The sequence below is a fragment of the Pteropus medius genome, unplaced genomic scaffold (assembly GCF_902729225.1).
Source record: "Pteropus medius unplaced genomic scaffold, Ma_sr-lr_union100, whole genome shotgun sequence".
Taxonomy (NCBI): Eukaryota; Metazoa; Chordata; class Mammalia; order Chiroptera; family Pteropodidae; genus Pteropus; species Pteropus medius.
In genome coordinates, this window is record NW_024341894.1 from 2,494,306 (window position 1) to 2,512,458 (window position 18,153).

At 40.5% G+C, this 18,153-nt stretch overlaps 1 pseudogene; it reads right to left on the bottom strand.

Annotated features, from left to right (window-relative positions):
* Positions 1–1,737: 1,737 nt before the first annotated feature.
* On the bottom strand, positions 1,738–1,856 carry LOC120598405 (uncharacterized; annotated as a pseudogene).
* Between the last annotated feature and the right edge of the window lie 16,297 nt (positions 1,857–18,153).

The following is an 18,153-nucleotide window of genomic DNA, read 5'->3' on the forward strand; positions in this document are numbered from 1 at the left end:
CAAACTAAACCCGGCCCTGCCGAGCCTCCAGAACCGGAGGGCCAAGGCTGAACGAGGGGTGTGTCTGGGTGTGAGTTGCATTCGGAAAAGGCTCTGGGCACTCGACGCTCTTTTCTTCCAGCCTCCTCTTGGCACCTAAGATCTGATGCTGACCTCAACCCCACCCCGACCCTCAGTCACAGCTCTGCACCACCAATCCCCAACCAATTCACCCACATCCGCAGTATTGTCAGGCTTCAACTTCTCCCAGATCCGCTTCAACTTTCGCTGATTCCCCGCCTCGGCCACTCCCAGATCTTTCGGTGCTCTTTATACACGAGTCTTCTGTTTCCTCCCACTGTCAGCATCTATCTCCAACCTAGGCATCCCCCCTCTCCGCCCCAAATTCCAGACCTGGAAAGTCTCCAAATCCTGGCCTCAGATCCCAGCCTCAGACTTCATATCCTGAGCTCAGACGCATCCCTGAATAGCCTCCCGCCTCCCTCCAGAACTCAGAGCAGATCCAGAACGGGACTCCAAACCACACTCCTTCTCTCTCACCTCTTCCTGTCCGGATCCAGGTGGGAAAGGGAAGGCCTCCACCTCTACCCCCTAAATAGGAAGATTCTCTTAGCATGCTGCACTCCCTGGGCGGAGGGAGAGCAATCATTACTTTGAGTAATGACTCTGAACAATAATTCTGAGGTGTCACTAGAAACCCAAATAAACTCGGTTACGTTTTCATTCTGAATTTCTAATTTACCGAGATGTGCCACCCACCTTCTCTCTGGGACGCCAAAATGAGCTCCAGATTTGTAATTCTTCCTGTCAGACTAGCCCTCTCTTCAGACACAAACACATCCTCCGAGACTGTTACATAGAACAGAGAATATTTTTCCACAAATCCTTTTAAGGAGAAAATTTCATTTTCTATGCGATTCTAACTTGAAGTTAAACCTTGGTAGGAAGAATCAGAACCAGCATCTTGTTTCGGTTTGTAAATTACTTTTACCTGCCTGTAAAGACTTGCCTCCTGAGCTATAGAGGGGGGCAGGGTGGGGTGTTGGAGCTGGGAACTGAGACCTGTCCTATTCCCCTACTGGCTAGGACACTTACTTGAGCAAGTCAGTTAACCTTTCTGAGCCTCCATTTCTTTCTTCGTCTTTAAAATAGAAATAATATCTAGGTGAGAGAATATAAGATTTGGGAATTCTCCCCTTTTAAGTTCCACTTCTAAACCCTCCCTCCAGACCTCTGACCTACTCCTCTCCTTTAGACAGGTAAGGGCCGGGTGTACACTGAACCACCTAACCAGGGATGCATCTATTGCTAAAACCAAGGACTGCCTGCTCTCTGGAGCTTATGGAGACCACCAGCAGCAAGTTCTCCTCTTGTTTCCTGTAGCAGATAGACCAAGCCTGTAGCAACTGCTCTGGCAGGCTCCAGTCCCAATCTGCTCTTATTTCCAGTTTCTTCAATGGAGACTTGATGGGTATGTCAGCATCTGTGACACCTGAAGTCTCTAGAATGTGTTTTTGCTGCTCTATTCTCAGTGTTTTACATAAGAGATTTTCTGTATGAATGAATTTATGAATGAATGACTAAGTGATTTACCTCAGACAAACAACCGTTCTTCTCTCATCATTAGGTTCTTCATCTTTTTTTTTTTTTTTTTTAGGCGAGGCAACCCTTGGTTGAGCTCACAGATTGCAGGGACCTTGTCAGCTTACAATCCCTTTATTTTTTTTAATTTTTTTATGACTACAGCACCTGATCATCCTAGGTGGTCTCCCATCCAAGTACTAACCAGGCCTGACCCTACTTAGCTTCCAAGATCAGACAGAATCGGGCTTGTTCAGAGTGGCATGGCTGTAGACGGTTCTTCATCTCTTAAATGGAAATTATAATAGTACCTAACCCATTTATAAATAAAAGGGATCGAATCACATGTCTTGGGCCACTTAAACGCCATAACGTGCATAATGTGTCTGGAACAGTATCTGGAACATAGTAAATATTTATTTAGTGTATTTTCCTTTGCTCATTCTCTTCCAGTTCTGTATAATTCCAATCAACATTCGTGTTCATAATAATCTGTACCTTTGCCTTACAGAGCCTTAATTAATCAGTATTAGAATACCTTCCACTTCCAGTTTCTTAAAATTTTCCATGGAATTGAGTATGTTCATTAAGAAACTGAAGTACAAAAAGGAGAAACACACTATTTCTAAACTTTATTTTCCTAATATTAGAAGGAAATTTCCATAAGCCACAATCTATAAATAAGCTGCATTACAATGGAACAATAAATTATCAGCTTAAAATAATGGTTTTTAAACTTTGAAATGTCTTCGAATTATCTGAAGAGCTTTCAAAAATGCAGATTCCTGAGTCTCAGCCCTAGAGAATCTGCTTCAGTCCACCTGAGGAAGTTCAGGGGTCTGCATGTGTAATAAACACCGCTAGTGATTCTGCTGCAGGCGTTACCAGGCCACACTTTGATAGGCATGGTTTAGAAAGTGTGACCTTAAAATTCAATAAGTAAAAATACATATACTAATTTCACCTTTTGAGAAAGTGTGGTCAATGGAAAGAAGCTTCTGGCTTTGGAGGCCTGCACACCAGAGTCGGAATTCTGGCTCTGCCATTTACTAGATCTAGGATCTGTGCACTCTACTTGATCTCTCTGACATTTCACATACCAGGATGTGAAGTGAGGTAATGACATTGACTCAAATATTTGTTGTAAGGTCCAAATAAGCTATTGCACATGGAGAATCATAAATGTCAATTCCTTTCACAGTCTCTACAGGCTCTCAAACAGGCTTACAGGTGTTGACTCCAAACGTCTTGATTTAAAGGGAAAAAACAGGATCAGTCCCCAGTCTGTCAGCTGCAGAGCCAGGACTAGAAAACTCTCACTCCGGATCCTTGCTTTCCATACAATGTTACCTCTCAATCTTTATGCCAAGTACATTATTTCCTTTTCCTTTGGATTATTCTCTTAACTACAATGTTTCCCCCAAACAGAGAGCAGAGGCTGCTTGTTGCCTAACCTACATAAATTCCTACATTCACTTTATAACAGAATTCTCATTTCCTTAGGGAAAGCAGTTCACCTGGCTAAAAATCTCAATTTCATAGGCTCTTTGCACCTAGATATGGCCACAGAGTTCTAGCTAGTGAAATATCAGTGGAAATCAATGAAGTAGAGCTTGTGGGAAAGATACTGTTTTCCCCAAAAAGAAGAGATGGACTCATCACCTTCCCTTCTTGCTGTCTGGAACACAATTGTAGTACTTGGAGATGCAACAGCCATCTTGTGAACGTAGGATGATAGCCATAAGTAGAATAGAGAGAAAAATGGAGGGAATCTGGATCCTTGATAAATTCCTTGAGCAACTGTAGCAGCTCTAAAATGCTTACCCCTAGAGTTCTTACATGAGAAAAAGAAAAAAAAAATTTAACTTTAGAAAATTAAGTTCTAGTCATATGCTATCTATATTGTTTTATATTTTATTTCTATCTTATTTTTTAACCCACAAGATATTATCGATTTATATCATTATTATCTATTGCTAGCTCTTGGTGCTCCTAACTGAATCATAAATCACCTGAAACCTTAGTGGCTTAGAATAATAACCATGTATTATTTCTCATGAGACTGTGGGTAGACTGGGCAGTTTTTCTAGTCTAAGGAAATTTAAGCTGAGCTCACATATGAGTCTGCAGTCAGGTGGTAGGTCAACTGGGAGCTGAACATATCTATAATGGTCCAGAGAAGCTACTCTCTGTAGTTGTTCATCCTCCAGGAGGCTAGCCTGGGCTTGTTAACATGACAGTTTAGGGGGCCAAGATAATAAATGGAAGTTTACAAAGGACACAACATCATTTCTGCCACATCCTATTGGTTTGGGCATAAATTGGGCCAAGGCCAAATTCAAAGGGTATGGAAACAGACTGCATCTCTTGACAAAATCACATCGCAAAGAGGCATGGAGACCAAGAGAGTTAGTAAGTGTGGCCATTTTTGCAAACAATTTTTACCATTTCTTCTAATTTTCACTTCTTTTTACCTCTAGACTTTCTATCTCAAATGAATTTCATTCTGCCTGAAAAGTATATACCCTTTCAAATCCCTTTAATGAGAGTTAACTAGTGGAAAACAATCTGAGTTTTTATGTTTAATCCTTATTTTGGGACAGCATTTTCACTGGATTTAGAATTCTGGATTGATAATTGATTTCTCTCAAATATTGAAGATTTCATTCCACTGTCTCTAGCTTCCATTGTTGTGTATGTGAAATCAGATATTAGTCTGTTTTTCCCTTGTAGGTAATCTGTCTTTTCTCTCTACTTTTTTAATAGACTTTATTTTTTTAGAAATAAAATATGTATATATAAATAAAAATTATATATAATAATTTAAAATTATAAAAAATAAATACAAGTCTTTACTTTTTAGGTTCACGGCAAAATTGAGCAGAAAGTACAGAGATTTCCTGCATGCTTCCTGCCCCCACTCACACACAGCTTCTCTTATATCAATACCTCTCACCAGAATAATACATTTGTTACAATTGGTGAACCTATATTGACACATCATTATCATCCGAAGTCCATAGATTACATTAGAATTCACTCTTGGTGTTGTACGTTCTATGACGTTTGACAAATATATAATTACATATATCTACCACTATAGTATTGTACAGAGTAGTTCCACTGCCCTAAAAATTTCTGTGCTTAGCCTACTCATCCCTCCCACTCCCTAATCCTTGACAACCACTGGTTTTTTACTGTCTCCATAGTTTTGCCTTTGCCAGATGTGATATAGTCAGAATCATACTGTAAGACTGGCTTCTTTCACTTAGTAATATGTATTTAAGTTTCCTCTATGTCTTTTTATTACTTGATAGTTTGCTTCTTTTTAGCATTGAGTAATATTCCATTGTATAGATTTACTACGGTTTATCTGTCCATTCACTGACTAAAAGACATCTTGGTTTCTTTCAAGTTTTGGCAATTATGAATAAAACTGCTATAAATATTCATGTGCAGGTTTTTGTATGGACATAAGTTTTCAACTTATTTGGGTAAGTACCAAAGAGCATGTTTGCTGGATCATCTGATAAGAGTATGTTTAGTTTTGTAAAAAGCTACCACACTATCTTCCAAAGTCGTTGCATCATTTGCATTCTCACCAGAAGTGAATGAGGGTACCTGTTGCTCCATATCTGGCCGCTTTTATTTATTTATTTATCTATTTATCTATCTATCTATCTATTTATTTATTTATTTATTTATTTATTTATTTATTTATTTATTTATTTTTAATCTCTGGAAGTTACATTTGGGTCTTTAAGACTTTTTCTATCTCTGCTCTCATTATGTCCACATTTTTCTTTACATCCCTAAGTACACGAAGTATATTTATAATAGCCATTTTAATGTACTTGTCAGATAATTTCATCATCTTTGTCATTTCTGGGTCTGTTTCCATTTACTGATATTTTGGACTCACATTTTCCTGCTTCGTCTTATGCCTAGTACTTTTTTTTTTTTATTGGATTCTAGACATTGTAAATTTTAGACTATGGAATGCTTAATTTGTTGTATTCTTTTAAAGAGTCTTAAACTTTTTTCTGGCAGTGAATTACATATTTCAGATTAGTTTGATCCTTTTGAGTCTTATTTTTAAACTCCTTTAGGACAAGTCCAAAGTAGCCATTATTCTAAGACTAATTTTGCCTCACTCATAAGGTGCGACTTTTCTGGCATCTCTGTTAAATGCTGTATGCATTCATCAAGTTCTCTCTACTTTGGCTGGAGAGAACTCAAAAGATTCCTGGCCTATTCAGAGCTCCGAGTATTATTTATTTGATAGCTTCTCAGTAATTTTTCTTTCCTCCAAAGACTATGTCAGTCTTGTGAGATTTCACTCTACATGTACATAGATTTGTATTCTATGGGACCCCTATGCAGATTTCCAAAACTCTGCATAGCTCCTTCCTCTCCAGAACTCTGCCTTGCATATTCTAGCAGCTGCAGGTCCCCTGAACACTGATCTCTATCTCCTCAACTCAGAAGAAATGATGAGCATCTGTGTTTGTCACTCACTTCCACATCATCTTTTGGGAGTGTCCACGTCTTTTGTTCTTGTCTTTTATTAATTATTTATAGGAGTTATCTGTATAATCTGGATATGAGTCCTTCCCAGATGTGTATATGGTAAATATTTTTGTTCCAACTGTTGTTTTAGTGATGTTATTTTTAAAGAGCAGTAGCTTTAATTTTTTATTTAACAGTTTGTTCTCTTTTGTGTTCTGTCTAGAAAATATTTGCCTACCCTCAATCACAAAGATATTATTCTACATGTTCTTCTAATTGCTCTATAGTTTTAACTTTTACATTTAAGTCTTAAAGCTATCTTGAATTAACTGTTGTATAAGATGTGAGATAAGAATCAAGTTTTGATTTTTTTCATACTGACATTAAGTCTATCCAGCATGATGTGTTGAACCTTACTTTCTTCATTGGTACCTTTGTCAAAAATTATTGGTACCTTTGTCAAAAATTATTGACTGTATATTTGTAAGTTATTTTTAGTATTTCTATATATTCATTAGTTTATTTCTAACTTTGTTCTTTAATATTGTTTTGCCTATTCTAAAACCTTTGCAGTTCCACGCAAATTTTACTAATAGTTTGTCATTGTCTACAAGAATGTCTGCTAGAATTTTTATTGGAATTGCATTGACTTTATAAGTTAATTTTGGGAAAAACTTTATAATATTGATTATTCTAATCCTTGAACATGCTACATTTCTTCATCTATTCAGGTCTTTAATTTCTCTCAACAATGCTTTGTAGTTTTCATTGGTAGAAGTCTTTCATAACATTCGTTAAATTTATTCTGGGCAAATTTTTATGTTATTGTAAATGGAATTGATTTTTAAATTTCATTTTCTAATCATTTGTTGTTTCCACTATGTTTTAATTTTAATTATTTTATTTTTCATTTGTAGAAGTTCTATTTGGACTTTTTCTACACCTGCTTAGTTTTCCTTTATGTTTTCTTGTTTCCAACATGTATTTATTAATTTTTTTTAATAAATGAGATAACAATCATAGTTATTTCATAGTCATGTTTGTACAGAAAAATTCCAGCATTTGAATTCCTATGGCTCCATTCCTGCTGTCTGTTGTTTCTCATGCACAGTGCTTCTGTGTAAGTATAGTTACTTTATATTGGAAGCCATGAAATTTCCTTGATATTTTATTTGTGGAAATTCTTTAAGGTCTGAGATAAAGGTAGGATTCTCTACTGAGCATTTGCAATTGTTCTTGCAACCTGTACCACAACCAGTCTCAGATTACTCTAACTTAGATTATTGGCTTGAGTTTTTTCTTTTTCTTTTTAATTTTTTTATTGTTTAGAACACACAGGTAACATGAATTTGGGCTTCAAACTTCTCTTACTTTTTTGCCAGTTTATAAATGCATTTAGGAAGATATATTTCACCAGGATTTTTAGACTTTTTTTTTTCCCCCGTGGGAGGATTAATCCAACAATTATCAGGGATGAAAGTCATACTACCTAACCTCCTCTATTACAAAGACATTTTAAAAATCACTATCAAATTATCTGTTACAGTATAATATAATCATAACTGTTATAGGTATCAAAAGGGATTCAAACAAAAGCTATTTTGCCAATAGAGTACAAAAGAAATTCAACTTCTGGCATTGTCTCTTCTGCTTCTCAAACATTAAAAATATGCTCACAGTCTGTCTATCCCCACTTGCCTCTGTCAAGCTGGTTTCCCCAAATGCTCGGGTTGCTTTAAGAAAATGTTTTGTTTTGTGTTTTGTATTGTTTTGTTTTTGCTTAGACTTTTTTTTTTTTTATGAACGTCTAATTTGAAACACACTATGGATAAAGAATTTATCCTGTGGGTAAATACTTTCTCTGCTTGGGGGACTTCATTTATTAATTTTTTATTAATTTTATATATGTCCCACAGCTACTGGAAAACAGAAGCGTGTGCAAATTTATGTGTGTCTGTGTGTGTGTATGTAATCCTGGTAGTTATCTTTGCTTAATTTTGACTACTTGATTGCAAAGACAGATAGAAATGCATTAAGCTCTCCCCTCTCCTTTCCCTGTTTCCCAACGAGACACATTCTGTGGCCTTTACCACCTTCCTCACATCCAGAACTAAAAGGTAATGCTGACTTCCTGGCCCCTGTGAGTTAGGGCTCAGGACTAGCAAACTTGAGCCAGCTACTCTCTCACCCTGAGTAGTTCCACAGCTACAGACTGTGGCTCTGTTTGTGCCAGTCCTGCCCTCAGACAGTTGACTTGAAGCCTTCCCAGCCTTGATCTCTAGGACTCACCCTCCAGTGGGTTGACAACTAGGTTTCTGCTTTGTTCCCATATCTAGGCTGTGGCACTGGTCCCTGTATTGACAACAATTCCTTTATCTGGCCCAGCACCCTTTTTATTATTCTCCCTTCCAAGCCTGGAATCTCTGTCCCAAAACTGAGCCCAGGGAATAAGTGTTTGATCCGTGCAGACCAATTTCCTAACGTGGCTGTCTCTGCTTTTGAAGTACCCTTTGCTGCCTTCCTTTTGTTGAAACATCTTGTTCCTCGTTAGAATCTCCGGAGCTGACTGCCTGCATGTCATCGTCTGTCACTCTTTCTTCGGTTGTGGCCTAACCAGTCAGTCTCATTGCCTCATTATGGTCCTATATCCTTCCTCCCTGTTGGTCTGCCCTATCAAGTGTGTCTCGGGGAGTGTGTAGCTTTTTGAAACATTGGTCATCCAGAAGGAGTCTCTTGTGGTCAAGACAAATTCAAGGTTTTCAATAGGTTGCCACTACCCCCATCCCCTTGGCTCAAATTTCCCTTTAATCGCACATTCTGGAAAAGTACAAAGGAAGAAAAAGGCCAAAAGACACAGAATGCATGCCCATGTGGCCTCTTTGTAGGAGACCTGCACAAGTTTAATTTTGCGTGCATGCACACATCACACACACACACACACACACAAATTCACATGCACATTTAGAACTGTACATCCAAAACGAAGGCATATACATTTGATGAGAGAATTCAACAGAAATGCAGCAGCGGCATTGGGGAGAGCATAATACAACTCTATTGGGCAGATCAAGCAGTCAAAAAACAAGCAAGAATAACTACCAAGATTAAGCATGCACACACTTTTCTGTCTCTCTCTCTCTCACTCTCTCAAGTTCACATGCACAAACAGCAGATCCCACTTCTGTTGTCCAGTATCCATGGGACGTTTATAATATTGATCGCAAATTAAGAAACCTCAAGAAATTCCTCTAAAGCAGAAACAGGATAAATCTTGTGTCCCTAGTATGTTGAAAGTTGGACATTCATAACAAAAGTTCAAGTAAAAACAAAACAAAACAAAACAAAATATTCAAAAACACTTTAAAATTTTTCCTAAAGCAAACCAAGCATTTGGAAAAATCAGCTTGAAAGAGAGAGGAGAGACAGCCTGTGAGCATATTCTCACAGTTGGAGAAGAGGAGATAACACCAGAAGCTGAATTTCTCTCCTACTGCATTGCCAAAAGCTTTTGTTTGAGTTCCCTTTGATACCCATAACAATTAAGACTGTATTCTACTGCGAGAAAAAAACGGACGGTGACTTTTGTCTGTGTAATAGGCATGGAGGTGGAGAATGGGAAGGTGTGGGGATTTGGGGATAGTGGCCACTCCAGAGGACCAGGCCTCCCAATAGCTCAGAATCAAGGATAGCACTTAAAGCAAGCAGCCCCCACCCCAGCCCCAGTACAGCCTCTGCTCACCTATGTCTGGCAAGCACCAGCCTTGCATAAATCCTTTCTACCTATAGGGAAAGACAAAGGATTCCCATTTTCATCTAATTATAATGTCCTGGATACAAGGAGTCTTTAAAAACCCTCTGGGTCAAAGAGAGATGCTGACTGTCTCCTGATGGTCTTTTGTAGAAGAAATGGCAGATCCTAGAGAGCCATTACTTTAGCTAAACGGGAAAAAATAAGAGGAAGAAGGAAGAGCCTGCCAAGGCTTGAAGTTATCTGCCCTTTAGCTTGGGTGTCTGTGTCCCCAGTTTCATCTGAATATTCTACTTTTTAAGCCAAACCGACAGGATCTAAGCAGCCATGGTGGGCCCAACCAGCTTGAAATTTCCCAGAGGACCTGAACTTCCTCTTAGTGTATCTCAACATTCCCCTAAATGCCAAAAATCATATTAAGGACATAATTGCACCTCCCACCCCAGTATTTACATTTGATGTTACTAAATGAGAATAGGCTGTTCTTTCTGAGCTCCAAGAAAGGAGACCTGACTTCTGGTCTGGTCTCTGTCACTGATTTGCTCTGTGGCCCTTCTTTGGACCTGTTTCCTGATTTGTAGCAAATATGGAAGGATGTTTGGAAAGCTAAGAGAGAGAGTAAAATCTACTTTCTAAAATAATCCCCTATGTCAGTGGCTAGGGAGGAGAGGCATTGCCTCCTGAAGCCTCAGGGTGATTGGGATTCTTTGGGTTACGAGAGAAAGGAATCCAACTCAAAAGAGCTTAAGCAAAAAAAATAAATAAATAAGATTGGCTGTCATAAGAGAAAAGGTCAAGGGTAAGCTCTCTTATGTGTCTCTACTTCCCTCATTGCTCAGGCTTTGCTCTGTGTAGTCCTAGTTTTCTCCTTCAGACATCTTCTTGCATGTATTAGGGAATAGCAGGGATGGCCAAGGCCTTCTCCTGTCAGACATTCTTCAACAAAATCCCAGGGTTAGCCTCTGATTGGCCCAGCTGGGGTCCGGTGCCCATCCTTTTGGTCAGGGTTTCTCAACAGAGAAGCTACTGGCCTTTTGAGTAGGACAATTCTCTGTTATGGGGCATTGTCTAGAGCATTGCTGAATGTTTGGGACCCAGGCCACTAAATGCCAGAAGTGTTTCCCAATCATTGTGACAATAACAATGAAACTGCACCCCAGTTTCCAACGCAGGGAGTGTGCAGTACCGCCTTATGTGGAGAACCACTGCCTTATATCAATCACAGAAGCCAGGGGCCGGGGTTGAGGGGCACTGTGATTGGCTAAACCTTGATCACCTGCCCTCTCCTGTGGTAGAGATCAGGATGCATAAAGTGCTGTGTTTGGCAACTCCCCTCCCCCTAGACCCATATGGCACCAACGGTTGAGTCATTTCCTAGAGGAACCATCACCAGGTTTCTATGACCAGAAGGGATGCTGTGCAGACCAAAGATCACCAGCTATTGACTGCAGGAGTCTGCCCTTGTCCCCGATGGGAACAGTGAGTGCTCCCACGGGGAAAGAGTTCCACCCTCCTCCCACCAGCTGGCCTCCAGGCCTCAGCCACTCAGCATCCTAAATCTCAGAACTCCAGCTCAAAACCAACCTTCTTCACCTAGCATCAAGGCCCTCCTGATCCCTGGGTTTTTGACCATTCCATATGCTTCCTGAACTTTGACCACCAAGAGGGTCAAGTCTCCCTGTGTCCTCAGTCAGTACCAATGGTCAACTGGACCAAACTTACTGGACTGAACATGAGCCAGAGGGAGGTTCTCTGAACGAATAATACTCGGGGCAAGTGCTGTTTCCCACACATGAGCCCATCAGAACTGGGCCACGTGGTGTTTCCAGGAAAGAGCAGAGAGGCTCAGAGTCCCAGTCCTCTTTGGAGTTCTGAGAAAAAGAGAAGGCAGGACTGTTTCTGGAAGAACTGTGGTGCCTTCATGGCTCCATTGCTGAGCTGAACAGGCACAAGATCACAGGACCAGGTTCTGGGGAGTACCTCATGTGACTCAAAATCAAAGCCCATGACACGTTTTTACGAGAGATTTCAGAGAGCCTGAGCCTTGGATGAGCACTGCTCAGGGAGGGACAGACCATGCCGGCATCTGCAACCCTGCCCTCTGAGTCAACATACACAGCCCCCCCCAGGGGACCATTCAAGACTCCTTTTTTAGGCCCCAGAATGTAACCCAAATTCATTTTTTCATATTCAGTAAGATAGTTGAGATAATTAGGTACTTTCCAAAAGAATGTAACTCTGAAGCTAAGGGGAATTAAAGAAGAAAATACCAAAAGTTCACCAAGCTTATAGAATCTGTGTGTCTTGGCTTCTGGAAGGTTTTGCTCCACGCTGCATTTGAGAGTTCCATTTATGTATAACTCCATATTATTTCCGAGGTGGGTTCTTTCCTCTCAGTTCCAAAGAAAAGCCGGTGTACAGTCAGGGTTCCTGGGTACACGGCTTTCTCTCTCCTTGCCCCCAGGGGCAGGGTCGAATGGGGAAGGGCAGGTGCCCTAGAAGGACAAGACTACAGCATGAGATCTTTTCACTAAACTGTTCTTTCTTCCTTCAAACATGGGTCACTGCCTCAGCCCTGCTCTTTTCCCTTCTAGGAGCTCACAGTTTAATGAGGACGCTGGCTCCATACAATGAATTACCTCTTGTAGTATCATAACCCCAATATAGCTGAACCCTCTCCTAGGTCCCTCATCATAATGTTTCATCAAAATGAACAATGGTCTGACTTCCCCGTCAAAACAAAACAGAACAAAACAAAACAAAACAAAACAAAAGTCATGTAAATTTTTATTAAAAAGGAAAATTTTAATGATGCCAGAAGGATTACATTTACAGCTCTCAAAAAGTGGGCTGTGCCGCCCATCCTCTTTTTTTCATCTGCGAGGCACCTTGTCCATTCTAAGGTACATCCAGCTAGCTTTCTCCCTCCACTGCTCTCACTACCCAGATCTCTATCCCAAAAGTCCTGGGAATCTGGTGGGCGAATGTGGACCAGGTCTTGGAAGGCCACCACAGGGGGCAGGAGGGCCAACCACTCCTGTTTGTATTCACAGCAACGTGACAGGACAAGTGCAGTGGTGGCTGTCTTCTCTCTTTCCACTCTTTCGCCTGTCCATCCCCGGGGCCTGTCCCCGATCATCTCACTTTGACTCAGTTCACACCTCTTCTGGACAACCTCAAACGCTCCCCTGGCTTCTCCTGCCATGGACATGCTGAGGACCCCCAAATCCCCCTTTTTCCCCGGGAGTTCAGCCTCCTAAGTGCCTAGGTTCTTCCAATATGTAAACTACTCCTTGGGAACCTAGAGTTTGAGAGGGACCTGTGGTCACCCACCAAGCTCTCTTTAGAGCAACAGAACCATGACTTTTATAAGTAGGTTATTGATGACGTAACTTGGAAATTATCCTGTTCCTTATTTGTTTGTTTTTTGGTCTTTCCTTCTCTTTTCCCAGCAAATTCTGGTCTAGAGTGGCAAGTGGGGTGGACAGTGAATAGCATTTTTGTTTTTCAGACCAGAGCAGGGCTCTCCAAAGCATCCATTTGTAAGGTTTCCAGACCCATCAGAGGATTTGGTTGTATTCTCTGAGACAGATTCCTGGATTAATTGGGTCATATGTCCCCCCAATATGGCCAAGGAGTGACATGTCCCAATTGGTCTAGGCCTAGGATTACTGTCCATTCTTGAACCATTCATAGGTTAAAATTATGATAATTGGTTTAGGTCAGTCATGGATAATCCTAGAGTCCACCCAAACCACAAATCTACCCCATTGTAGGGGACGGAGAGAATAGATTGTAGGTAAGTAAGCAACCAATGTCCTCTGCAAAGTTCTTCTTGAACAATGGCTTGCAAACATGGTCCATAATAGGAAATGCATTTTACATTGCAACCCAATACACGCATGCGTGCACACACACGCGTGCACACACACACACACACACACACACACAGGCAGCTGGAACAACACTTTCACGAAATAATGGTAATATTTTATTTACCCCTTGCTACTGGGAACACACTCTGATGTTTTGTAATCCTGGCTTCTTGACCTGAAATCCCGGTCTGAACACTCTAGATTGACTTTACAACTCATTAGTGGGTCATAGCCCAGAGTTTGAAAAAATGTCACTCATAAGGTTTGCAGAAACTACTGGCATTGTTTAAATGGTTGTTAAAATGCATCATAAATTCTCTAGAAATTTAAGAGGCAAGTGTGGAAGGAAGTGGAAATTGGGTTAATGGAGGGTACAGGGTCGTTAAGTATATAGGGGTGGTGCTTGCCACTTGTGACTCAGAAGGAAGGCCTTGAGAGAAAAGATTTTGAAGTCCAACGTGGGGGACTCTAGTTTCAAGTAGGAAGCAGTCCACTGGGACTTGCCCCCTGAATAGGTCGGATTTGTGGCTGCAAAGGACTTCCCTGGAGTAGCCGTATGGGCATGCGGTACACACTCCTGGGTGTCCTGAGATGTTTTGTGTGGTTTTGTTATCCAGACCGCAACTGCAGCCTCTGATCAGACTTCTTCAATCCCTTGCAGACTGTAGTGAGCAGACAGATGCTTTTTGGTCATGCTAGGGCCAGGCTAGCCCAAGCACCTACTGTGTGTAGGACAGTATCTATGTATGGGAAAGGTGTATATGTGTTGGGGGGAGTGAGGATAAATAGGCCATGTGACCATTTATAAAGTTAAATCATATGCGCAAATAAATAATGTATTTTTAAGGATATAGTCATGTGATAAAGACAAAATTCAGAGTAGCAGTTAGGAGATTGAGAGAAAGATACAGGGAAGAGTCACAGGAGGCTTAAACAGTTATGGTAACATTTTATTTCCTAAGTGGTGGATACATGGCTGTTTTATTATTCATTATACATTAAGGCTGCAGTGTATGCACACATATACACACATATTAGAATGTATGACAAAAATATAATAAGCCATGGACTCTATGCTTAATGAGCTCACAGACTCAAGTGGGAGACAGAAATAATCACAACTAATATACTGCACAATGAGATCATAATAAATATAAAGAAGAATTCATTCTGTCTAGTTATATGACCTTGGGCAAGTTGTTTTATTTCTTGAAGTCTGAAGCTCTCGGATACATTTTAGATGACAATGATAGATGATAGATAGGTAGATAGATAGATAGATAGATAGATAGATAGATAGATAAATGGAAGATGGAAGAAAGACAGACACACACACATATATAATAGGCTTATTGTGAGAATCAATTGATATGTAATGCGTGAGAAAATGTCTGACAAACTGTGAAACACTGTAAAAAATGTGAGATAATATTATCACTTTGGGTATCTTTGCAACTGTCTATTTCTTCTGTGAAACTGCTACCCCACACAGTTTTGTGCTCAAGTGGCAGTCTGAAGGAAGCAGGTTGTAAGTGACTGTAAATTATTCCCAGTCTAACATATTTTGTGTCTAGCACAAAGAGGGATAGAAATAAAGGCGACACTGGCTACTACTGAATAGCTTGTGATTGTCAGAACAGGGACTCGGAGCTTCAGAGGCCTGTGGGATGGCTAGACTATGGGACTAGGACTTCAAGCTAGTGGGATATTGTGGGGGGTGGGATGGTTAGTATTGAGAGGAGAGTAATATGCTTCATTTTCTCTAGTGGCTCTTTCAGCCTAATTAGCAGACTTCTGCTGCCATTGTCACACTGAGCCCTGGCAGGGGCTGCTCCTGCCTAGTGCCTTGGCCTAAGCATGGACACAAATCCCTTCCCCCAGCTCTCATCAGCCTGAGAAAGCACAGGAGCACTCTGGCTTCTGATGCTGCCAGAGTGGGCTCTCTTTCAGGGTTACCAGCCCATTCTTGCCCCTCTGCTATAAGAGATACCTGACTCCAGCCCAGATAGCCAGCCCAGCATTGCAGGCTCCTTGTTCAAGGTCGTGACTTCCAGCTCCTTGCCATCTCCATGTGAGGAGTTCCACCTTAAGGTATTGGAGATGTATTCTCAGAAATAAGGTGAAAATTTGCTATTAAGTCTTAGGAGCCCAGGCTCAAGGATCCTGACCTCTGAACTTAGGCTCTGAATATTGTCTCTCTTGGGATAGAATATGTCCTAAGGAGGAGGGGAGACCCCAGGTTGGAGTCAGGTGGTTCATCGGTCGGAATCCCAGCTGAAAAGTTGGCACACCCAACTGGGGTAATTTGAAGAGAGTTTAATAAAAGGATTATTTTTAAAGGGACGGCAGTGTATGGAGAAACCACGAGAGAATGCATAACCCCAAAGGGCTCATGCTGTTAGCAGCCCAGACATGAACAGGTGCAGGGAAAAGGAGCTACTAGTACCTGGAGAGAGAGTTCTAGGAAGGGAGCTGCTCTACAGGAGTAGAGCTTTTCGATGGAGGGATGCAGCCCGACCTTGGAGATCCCATAGACAGGGAACCTGGCCAATAAGTACCTCACCTTCATTCTCTTCGCACCCTCCCATCTCCAGCCAGGCAGTCTAAACTAATTGGGAGCCAAAGGGCAAGGGAACGGCTGCTGTATTCCAGATGGATCAGGTTGCAGGGCTTCGAGGCAGGAGTGTCTGGAGGGGCAATTGAGCCACACAGCCTCATGGTGAGAATGGGAAACAGGTTGATGGGGGCCAATGTTGAGCAGCACAGCCTAACAGTCAAATGCGGACACCCAGAGGTACCAGAGATGACAAAAACACAGTCAAGCAGTTGATTCAAGGCAACCTTCAGACCACAGGAATTCAGAGACAGAAAAGGTCATTGGGAGATGAGAGCATGTCCTTGATGGCCGAATTCAAGTAGCCCATGTTTAAAGCAGGACGAAGTCACATCTTTGCGGAGAGATTTTTGGCATGCAAGAACAGAATTCGTTTAGCAATTTCACTTGCAGCAGTAGGTTGAAATTTCCCATCATCTGCTTCCAAGGACATTCAGAAGAAAATTTGTAACAGACATTCCATTATTTACCTTATTAAGCATCCTCGAGTGATTTCATGGAAAGATCCTTGTGCAATGATTCAGAAGATCTCAGCGTTAGACTTCACTCTGCCTCTAACTCATTGGGTCTTTTGAATCACTCCCTTCCCCTTTCTGGGCCTTGATTTCCTTCTCTGTAGTATGAGAGGGTTGGCTGTGATCTCTAAGATCCCGTTTGATTCTGGCATGCTAAGATTTTAATAGAAACTATACGACCAGAACGAGTCTCGACACATTGGTCTTGGTAATGATTTTTTTAGATAGGAAACCAGAAGCTCAGGCAACAAGAGCAAAAATAAATAAGAGCGACAACATCAAACTAGAAAGCGTCTGCACAGCATAGGAAACAATCAACAAAATGAAAAGGCAACCTACAGAATAGGAAAAAATATTTGCAAATCACATATCTGTTAAGGGGTTAATATTCACAATATATAAGGAACTCAACTCAATACCAAAAATCACTCCCCCAAAACCGAAAAAACAAAACAAACAAAAAAACCCCAACTTTAAAAATGGATAAAAGATCTAAATAGATTTTTTTCCAATGAAGACATGCAAATGGCCAATAGGTACAAGAAAAGATGTTCCACATCACTAATCATCACGGAAATATAAATCAAAACAACAATGAGATATCACATACCTGTTATAATGGCTATTGTCAACAAGACAAAAGATAACTAGTATTGGAGAGAATGTAAAGAAAAGAAAACCCTTATACACTTGGTGGGAATGTAAATTGGTACAATCATTATGGAAAACAGTATAGAAGTTCCTAAAAAAAATTAAAAATAGAACTACCATATGATCCAGCAATCTCTCTTCTGGGTACATATCCAAAATAAATGAAATCAGTACCTTCAAGAAATAGCTGCACTCCCGTTTTTAGCAGCATTATTCACAATAGCCAAGACATGGAAACAACCTAAGTGTCTGTTGATGGACAAATGGATAAAAAAAAACAATATATATAAAATATATATAAATAAATAAATATATTTATTTATATATAAATAAATAAATATATATAAATATATATATATGGATAAAAAATATATCTATATAATGGAATATTATTCGGTCTTAAAAAAGAACGTGATCCTGCCATTTGCAATAACATGGACAAACATGAAGGACATTATGCTAAGTGAAAAAAGTCGAACATAGGAAAAAAAATGCTGCATGATGTCACTCATATTGGAAATCTAAAGAAGTTGAATTCATAAAGTCATAGAGTAGAATGATGGTTACCAGGGGCAGAGAGGTAGGGGAAATGGGGAGATGTTGGTTTAGAGCACAAAGTTGCAGTTATGTAGCATGAATAAGTTCCAGAGGCATAATGTA